Genomic DNA, 9,722 nt, shown 5'->3' with positions numbered 1-9,722 from the left:
TTTCCTTATCTTATTTCAGGTACTCTAGCGAGGGTGTATGCATAAGCGTTCGCGTACTCGTAAGAGAACACTGGATAAAGCCGAGGAAGAAGTTGTGGTAGTTCGTAAGGAAGTTTTTTAGGAAGAAAAGAAGGTAGAAGAAGAAGAGAAAGTTAAAGAACCCGTTGTAGTAGCGATGGGAGATCAAGCAAAAAATATGAAGGCTTTGATGGACTATTCTCAGCCTAAGATTAATGACATTCAGTCAAGCATCATCAGACCAGCCCTCAGGGCTAACACTTTTGAGATCAAGGAAAGTACGATTCAGATTATACAGAACTCAGTTCAGTTTGGGGGTTCTCCTACTGAAGACCCCAACATGCACATCAGGGATTTCATCGAGATCTGTGACACCTTCAAATTTAATGATATGACTGAAGATGCTATCAAGCTGCAACTCTTTCCGTTCTCTCTAAGGGATAAGGCTAAGAGTTGCTTACATTCTCTACCATCAGGGTCTATCACTAAATGGGAAGATCTTGCTCAAAAGTTTCTCACTAAATTCTTCCCTATGGCGAAGACTGCTGCAATCAGGAATGCTCTTACTCAGTTTGCTCAGCAAACTGGAGAATTTCTGTGTGAGGCTTGGGATCGATATAAGGAGATGCTAAGGAAGTGCCCACATAATGAAGCTTATGAACTTATTGAACTGATGGCTGCTTATGAGTACCAGAATCCTTCTCAGAGACTGACTCAGGGGAAAGTCGCAGAAATTCTGGAGTTGGATGCAGCAACTGCTATCGCTGCACAACTTAAGGCTTTGACGATGAATGTGGACTCTTTGGCTAATTATGGAGTTAATCAAATCACGAGTATCTGTGAACTTTGTGCTGGTTCCCATGAGACTGATCAGTGTGCAATTTCTAGTGAATCAGCTCAGTTCGTGAGCAACTTCCAGTGATCGCAACAACCAGTTCCAGCCACCTATCATCCCAACAACCGTAATCATCCTAATTTTCGTTGGAGCAATGCTCAAAATGCGGTTCAACAGCCTTATCAGCAGTACCCGGCTAAACAGTACAACCCCCATGGTTTTCAACAAGCACAATATGCACCTAGATAGCAACTCCAGCTACAACAAGCCAATGAAAAATCTGAATTAGAGGAGTTGAAGCTTATGTGCAAGAGTTAAGATGTTTCTATCAAGACCTTGGAAAATCAAATTGGGCAAATTGCCAATACCTTGCTAAATCGTCAGCCTGGGACATTACCTAGTGACACTGAAGTGCCAGGAAAGAGGGAAGCTAAGGAGCAGGTAAAGGCAATCACTTTAAGGTCTGGAAAGGTTGCGAATCCCGAACAAACTCAAGAGTTAACTGAAGAAGTTGGGGCTGAGAAAAAAGTAGTGCAGCAGGAAGAAGAAGTGGGGCCAGGGAAGACTACTGTTGAGCACACTCCTCCTGAGGGTAATACATGGTGAAACAAATATATCCTCCACCGTCTTTTCCCAAGCGGCTGCAAAAGAAAAAGCTGGATAAGCAGTTTGAGAAGTTTCTGGAGGTGTTCGAGAAACTTCATATCAACATACATTTTGCTGAGGCCCTTGAGTAGATGCCTAGTTATGCAAAATTTATGAAAGGTATTCTCTCTCGGAAGGTGAAGCTAGATGATTTAGAGATAGTTTCTCTCATGGAGGAATGCAGTGCTATGCTACAACAGAAGTTGCCTCCGAAGCTTAAAGATCCAGGAAGCTTCATTATTCCATGTACTATTGGAAAAGTGTCTTTTGACAGATGCTTATGTGACTTGGGGGCTAGCATCAATCTGATGGCCTTGTCAATCTTCAAGCAGTTGGACTTGCCTGATCCTAAATCGACTTATATGACCTTGCAGTTAGCCGGCCGTTCTATTACATATCCGCGAGGTATTGTGGAGGATGTCTTGGCCAAGGTGGATGAACTCATCTTTCTTGCTGATTTCTTCATTCTTGATTTTGAGGAGGATAAGAAGATTCACATAATCTTGGGGAGACCTTTCTTGGCGACTGGCCGTACCTTGATAGATGTGTAGAAGGGTGAGCTCACAATGCGAGTTCTGGATCAGGATGTTACTTTTAATGTGTTCAATGCTATGAAATTTCCTACTGATAATGAGGAGTGCTTAAAGGCGGATTTGGTCGATTCGGTGGTCACCTCGGAACTTGATCAATTGCTAAGGTCCGATGACTTAGAGAAAGCCTTGTTGGGGAATTCGGATAGTGAAGATAATGAAGGGGAAGAACAATTGCAATATTTGAATGCTACTCCCTGGAAAAGGAAAATTGATATGCCTTTTGAATCTCTTGCAATGGAGGAATTGAACAAAGCTCCTAAATGCCTCAAGCCTTCTATTGAGGAAGCTCCCACTCTTGAGCTTAAGCCTTTACCTAAACATTTGAGGTATGCATTTTTGGGTGATGCATCTACTCTGCCTATTATTATTGCATCTGACCTTTCAGGTAGTGATGAGGAAAAGCTTTGGAGGATTCTGAGAGAGTTCAAATCAGTAATTGGATGGACTATAGCAGATATCAAGGGAATCAACCCTTCTTAATGTATGTATAAAATTCTACTAGAGGAAGGTAGCAAGCCTACGGTTGAGCAGAAAATAAGACTTAATCCTATCATGAAGGAAGTAGTGAAGAAGGAAATTCTTAAGTGGCTATATGCAGGGATCATCTACCCAATCTCTGACAGTTCATGGGTAAGCCCGGTTCAATGTGTGCCAAAGAAATGTGGAATTACTGTGGTAGCAAATGAGAAGAATGAGCTTATTCCTACAAGGACAGTCACGGGGTGGAGAGTTTGCATGGACTACAGGAAGCTAAACAAAGCCAATAAGAAGGATCACTTCCCTTTGCCCTTCATTGATCAGATGCTTGACAGGTTGGCCGGTCATGAGTACTATTGTCTTCTGGATGGCTATTTGGGTTATAATCAGATTTGTATCACTCCAGAAGATCAGGAGAAAACTACCTTCACTTGTCTATTTGGTACTTTCGCCTTCAGACGAGTTTCTTTTGGTCTGTGTGGTGCGCCAGTCACATTTCAGAGATGTGTGATGGCCATCTTATCTGACATGATAGGCCAAAATATGGAGGTGTTCATGGATGACTTCTCAGTCTTTGGCGATTCTTTTGATGGATGCTTGCAAAATCTTGGACATGTTCTCAGGAGGTGTGTTGAGACCAATATGGTGCTCAATTGGGAAAAATGTCACTTTATGGTGCGACAAGGCATTATTCTTGGGCATAAAGTTTCTAGTGAAGGTCTAGAGGTGGATAAGGCCAAGGTGGGGGTAATTGAGAATCTTCCTCCACCAATTTCTGTTAAGGGAATTCGCAGTTTTCTTGGTCATGCGGGTTTCTACAGGCATTTCATCAAAGACTTTCCAAAAATTTCAAAGCCTTTGTGCAGTCTGTTAGAGTAAGATGTTCTTTCAAGTTTGATGACGAGTTCCTTGTACCTTTTGAGACACTGAAGAAGAGTTTAATCACGACACTGGTCATAACTGCACCCAATTGGAATGAGCCTTTTGAGATGATGTACAATACAAGTGACTATGCAGTTGGAGCAGTTCTTGGGCAGAGGAAGAACAACATATTTCATGTGGTATACTATGCTAGTAAGACCCTAAATGGTGCCCAACTGAATTATACTACTACAGAGAAAGAGCTTTTGGCTATTATCTATGGTTTTTAGAAATTTCGATCTTGTCTACTTGGGACTAAGGTGATAGTTTTCACTGATCACGCTGCAATTCGATATCTCGTCTCAAAAAAGGACTCGAAGCCTAGATTGATTAGATGGGTTATTTTGCTCCAAGAATTTGAACTAGAGATCAGGGACATAAAAGGAACTGAAAATCAAGTCGTTGATCCTCTCTCAGGTTTAGAAAATCCTAATGCTACTTCATTGGATAAGACGTTGATAAAGGAGTCTGATCCCGATGAGCAACTGTTTGGAGTGCAAGAAGAAGAACCGTGGTTTGCAGACATTGTGAACTACCTTCTGAGTAATATCATGCCTCCCGATTTATCTTATGCTCAAAGGAAGAAGTTTCTACATGAGGTGAAGTGGTATATGTGGGATAAGCTATTTCTTTTTCGCCAAGGAGCTTACCAAATCATCAGGAGATGTATTCCTTACAGTGAAACGGGGGGGGGGGGGATCTTGCGAGATTGTCACTCAACGGCTTATGGAGGACATTATGGTGGAGAAAAGACAACAGCTCATGTTCTTCAATCAGGTTTCTTTTGGCCGACATTGTTTAAAGATGCTCATCAGTTCATTTTGAAATGTGATCGATGTTAATGTGTGGGTAATATGTCTAAGAGGGATGAGATGCCTCTTAATATGCTTCTCGAGGTTGAGGTCTTCAATGTTTAGGGAATACACTTCATGGGGATATTTCTCTCATCCTATAACAATCAGTATATCTTGTTGGCGGTTGATTACGTGTCGAAATGGGTTGAAGTTAAGGCGTTGCCAACGAATGATGCAAAAGTGGTTCTTATTTTTCTTCAAAAGCAGATATTCACAAGGTTTGGAACTCCAAGAGTCATAATCAGTGATGAGGGGTCGTATTTTTGTAATCGCAAGTTCACTGCTATGATTAAAATGTATAATGTGAATCATCGCATTGTTACGGCTTATCATCCTGAGACGAATTGTCAAGCTGAGGTATCCAACAGAGAGATCAAGCACATTTTGGAGAAAGTGGTGTGTCAATCAAGGAAGGATTGGTCTTTGAAGCTTGATGAAGCTGTTTGGGCATATAGAACAGCATATAAGACTCCATTGGGAATGTCTCCGTTTCAATTGGTTTATGGTAAGGGTGTCATTTGCCTGTGGAACTCGAGCATAAGGCATATTGGGCTTTGAAGAAGTTGAATCTGGACTTGGATGCAGCTGGAAAGAAGAGGATGCTTCAATTGAATAAACTTGACGAGTTTCGACTTCAAGATTATGAGAACAACAAAATGTATAAGGAGAAAGTCAAGAGGTGGCACAATAGGGGTCTAGTGCTCAAGTCATTTGTGTCGGGGCAACAAGTTCTTTTATTCAACTCTCGTCTCCGTCTTTTTCCTGGAAAGTTGAAGTCAAGATGGTCAGGGCCGTTTATTGTCAAAACTGTGTTTCCACATGGAGCGGTGGAAATTTTTGAGAATGATCTAGGTCAAGCATTCAAGGTAAATGGTCAAAGGTTGAAGCATTACTATGGTGACACGGCAAACCGTGAGGTGGTTAGTCCCGTTTTATTGTCCATCTGATCACAAGATTCTACGTCGAGCTAGCGACGTAAAAGAAGTGCTTCTTGGGAGGCAACCCAAGTATGTTATACATTAGTAGGTAGAAGAAGCAAGAAGAAAAGAGAAAAACACAAAAAAACCAGAAAAAGGAAAAAATTCAGGGCCAACTATAGAAGTTGGGCGTGCCCGTGCTGAACAAGCGCGCACAGCGTGGGCGCGCTAGATTTCCAGAAACTAAGCGCGCCCGCGCCTGGTCCCTGTTCTAAAACAAATTATTTCAGCAGTTTTAAAAAGGTAATTTCGGGAATTTTACTCCAATATCAATTCCAACCCGAACTTTACTCTTCCACATCCCATAATTCCCTCTCCTAATCAATTCTATTATTCCCACAATTCTCATAATCAATTCCCACTTCTATTCCTTATAGAATTCATACCTCTCCACCTATAAATACATACACTTACACACAACTTCTCCACCAATTCACAAACTCTCAAACACAAATTCTTTCTAAACACTTAAGCTTTTATTCTTTCTTCTTCAATCCTGATGGCACCCAAGAGACAAAGAGCACAAGTTGGAAGCAGCACCACCGACTCTTCATCTGCGGGTGGTGTGAGGCCCAGGTTTTCTACTCCTGAGGTTGAGGAAGAGTACACTAGGCTTCTCTCGAAGCCTATTGCTAAGGATCAAGGTTTTCTGCCATCAGGGAAGGATGGTAAGCTGTTAGAGATGATTCTTGAGATGGGCTGGGTTTCTTTTTATGAGGCGCCCGCTGCTGTACCCATGAGTGTTGTATGGGAGTTTTATGTGAATGCCAAGGCGGAGAAGAACGACTTCATGGTGGTGAGTGGGAGGACTGTAGAGTACAGTGTTGATTCTATCAGGGCAGTGATTGAGCAGCCCGCGAGGAAGGTGGGCAGGACACTTAGAATGATAAGACTCCGGAGGACTTTGATTTTGATCTCATCGTTGCTACTCTTTGTGTGCCTGAGACTCATTGGAAGTTCAAGAGGGGAATTCTGGATTACTCCACGTTCCCTGCATCGTGCATGAACAGGTTTGCATGGGCTTGGAACTCGTTTATTTATGCTAACATCATGCCATCTTCGCATGTGCATGAGATTACTGTGGAGCGTGCTCGCCTGCTTTAGGGTATTCTGCACGGTGATTACATTGACTTGGGGATGGTGATATATGAGGGGATTCTGAGATTCTTGAGGGGATGTACTACAGGTGCTATTCCGTATGCATCAGTTGTAATGAAGTTGTGCGTGACGGTTGGAGTTCATTGGCCAGCACATGAGTAGCTTGAAGAGCTCAGTATGGAGAGGAGGATGATTCGTCGCAGCAGCAGCAGTAGGAGGCAGCAAGAGCAGAGATGGGATGTGGTTTGAGTTTGACACAGTATAGGCGTCTCGCGAGGAGGATGGATGCGATGCACGACATCCATAGTCGGTTTGTACGTGATATCACCCAGGTTTTTGGGACAACTTTCAGAGCCACCGGTGTTGACATCTAGTGGCCAGTTTTTGGTGAGGATTTAGAGTATCCGCCTCTAGACACACCTAACACTCCACCCATTGAAGGTGAGGATTCTGATTCACAGTAGGTATGCCTGATTCCTTACTATTACCTTCACGGAGGCCAGTGAATATTTTAAGTTTGGGGGTAGTAGTTGAAGGAATATAGTTTGTGTGAGTCTCATATAGTTTGCATGTTCATGATAGTTTTATTTCATATAGTTTCATATTTTGCCATATAGTTTTTATTTTTATTTTTATTAGTGTATGATATTTTGTTCATGCAGTTTCATGCATTTGCATTATAACATGATCGTTAGATAACTTTCCGATTGATTTGTGATATTGATGCTAGTATAGTGATGTCGTATTTTGTGATGTTGAGTTTTATTGGATTGATTTGTATGCTAGAGACACTTGTATTTCACTAAGTCTTATAGGTTGCTAGAGTGCTAGATCATAGTCATGATTCGTTTGATTATCGAGGTTTAATCGCTTGTTTATATTTAGAATTTAGGGTATTCTCTTAATAATAAAAGACATTGATTTTTAACAATTGGAGAAATTGGATTTCATCGCTAGTTTTGTGGCTAGGTGTCAAATGGCTAGTAGCCGGCTCATATTTTTATGAGTAGTCTATGGTTGAATGAGATGGAGCGAAACGCACTCATTCATAAATTGTTGAAAAAAAAAGAAAGAAAAAGAATAGAAAAGAAAAAAAAAGAATAAGTGTATTTCATAATTGATCACGAGGGGGCTCTTTAGTACTCGATTTATTAAGCTCTTAGGGGACTTTGTGCCTAGTGACCTAAGGCTTTTATTGTCTGTGATCCGCTAACCTAACGCTCGTTACATGGGTGCTATTGTATAAGTCTTTTGTGGACCTCACTCATTGCATGATCAAATAAGCATACTTGTATTATTGTGAATAAAAGCATAAATCCATAAAAATTCTGATATAAAAATTGAAGTGTTATAAGTTATTTTGAGTCTAGCTTTTATTCTATTTATAAACTTGCGATTGTTTTGATAAGTAGTGAGTCATTATTGTCGATCTAGTAGTAATAGTATATCTATAAGCATTTGCACACACACACATCTCTGGTTTGTAGGTTAATTTGAGAGATTTGATTGATCTTTATGCGAATAATTGCATTTGTTGAGGTGTTGCTTATTGGTGGGTTTAGTTACTCTATGGGGATCATTGCATTCATATTAGTTGTATTCATGCATTTTTAATTCTTGTTCTTTGAGTCTGTTTATGCTTGAGGACAAGCATCGATTCAAGTTTGGGGGTATGTTGAGTGGCATTTATGACACTTTATTATGCTCTAATAAGCTTTGGGTTGATGCATTTGTACTCAATTTTAGTGCTAATATGGTGTCTAGGTAGTGTTGAAATAAAAGCTCGTTGAAGATGGTTCGAAGCTGTAAGATAAAGAAAAAGAAAAGAAGTTATTTCTGGCAGAAGCCCAGCGCGCCCGCGCTGATGAAGTGCGCAGCCACGCCGTGTTGGGATAATAAAATCCTGATTCTATTACAATTCTATTTTCTGGACTCCTAGGTTGATTGAACTGCTATATATTGATAACTCAAGATCATTTTTTAATAAGGAGACTTACCAGAGCACGAGGAGATGACGACAAGAGACCTATAGCAAAATTCAACAAAGGCGAAGACGATCTAGTTTATTCTTGTGAATCTTTGTTTTGAGTTATAATCTTGGATGCTCGTTTCTTGTTTTTTTGAACCTATACTGTAACACCCCCAGATCCGGGGTCGGGGATCCGGGTCATCACAGTCTTTCTTTCCACAATATCATATAACTTAATTTATAATAAATAACCTCATGTTGTGACCCCACACTAACACACACCACAACATGTTATAGTCTCAGAGATGAAATTGAAATAAGTACAAGTCCTTGAATCCATAATTTAAAAGTTATTACAACCCAAAATGATTACTTGATAAGTTTACAGTTAATTGCCATTATCTGCCACAAGTTATAATTATACATAATTGATTCCCAAAAGTAGAATGCCTGATCTATAAATAGATCTACCTCTACATCTATAGCAGCTACAATATCAACGGGAAGACGCGGGACGCTTTCCACGCGCTTGCGCTGGGTCTGCTTGAGTCTGGCCATCTTTCCTAACTGTTGTTGTGTGATGATGAAATAAAGCAAGAGTGATCATTACAGCTCGCAAGATAATATATAGTGTAAACAATAATGCAAGTATCTAAATGGATAACTTACTAGAATACTTTATCAAGTGTAAGGTAATTACTTACTGGATATAAGCTTAAAGGAAGATGAAGTTACCAATTACTTCACTATACTTATACCATTTTTAGAAATCTACTTGAACTACCACTGTTCAAAGTATAATAAGTTTCAAAAGTTCATCCCATAGATGAGACCACAAAATAAGACTTGAATAGATTCAATCTTTCAAATATTTTTAAAGGAAATGAAGTTACGAAATACTTCATTCGATGGAAACACCATTATAACTGTTTGACCCTATCAATGCTTCGGCAACCACCCATTCGTAGCCTTTCGATCGAAATGTTCCGGGTAGTGTTGCAGAAATATCCAACTGGATGATGAACTCATTACGGGAGTTTTCCGCGCCAGGAAGACCACTTACGATGATCAGTCGTAGTAGTGCAACCCCACCATTTTCTACATGTAGAGGAGAACCTGTCGGATTTACTTGTCAACCGAACACTGGACTCCTAAGGAATGGACCGTCTTAGGGGAACTTCCAGGCCATTTGGGCCAATATAATAAGGCTGGGCCGGCGCCACTCGACCACTTACGCCACTCCTAGTTCAGATGAAATCCATGACTTTGAAAGGTAAAGCTTGTCCCCCATTTCCCCAAGTAGAAACTTGTTGATACGGCTCCACCAAGAAGTCG

At 40.7% G+C, this 9,722-nt stretch overlaps 1 non-coding gene across 1 annotated transcript; it reads right to left on the bottom strand.

Moving 5' to 3' along the window:
- Positions 1-565: 565 nt before the first annotated feature.
- On the bottom strand, positions 566-672 carry LOC141694673 (small nucleolar RNA R71). Its single transcript, XR_012563960.1, has one exon. It is a non-coding gene; the product is annotated as a small nucleolar RNA R71 (small nucleolar RNA).
- Positions 673-9,722: the final 9,050 nt, after the last annotated feature.

The sequence above is a fragment of the Apium graveolens genome, chromosome 10, assembly GCF_009905375.1.
Source record: "Apium graveolens cultivar Ventura chromosome 10, ASM990537v1, whole genome shotgun sequence".
Lineage (NCBI taxonomy): Eukaryota > Viridiplantae > Streptophyta > Magnoliopsida > Apiales > Apiaceae > Apium > Apium graveolens.
This window is presented reverse-complemented; position numbering and strand designations above follow the sequence as displayed.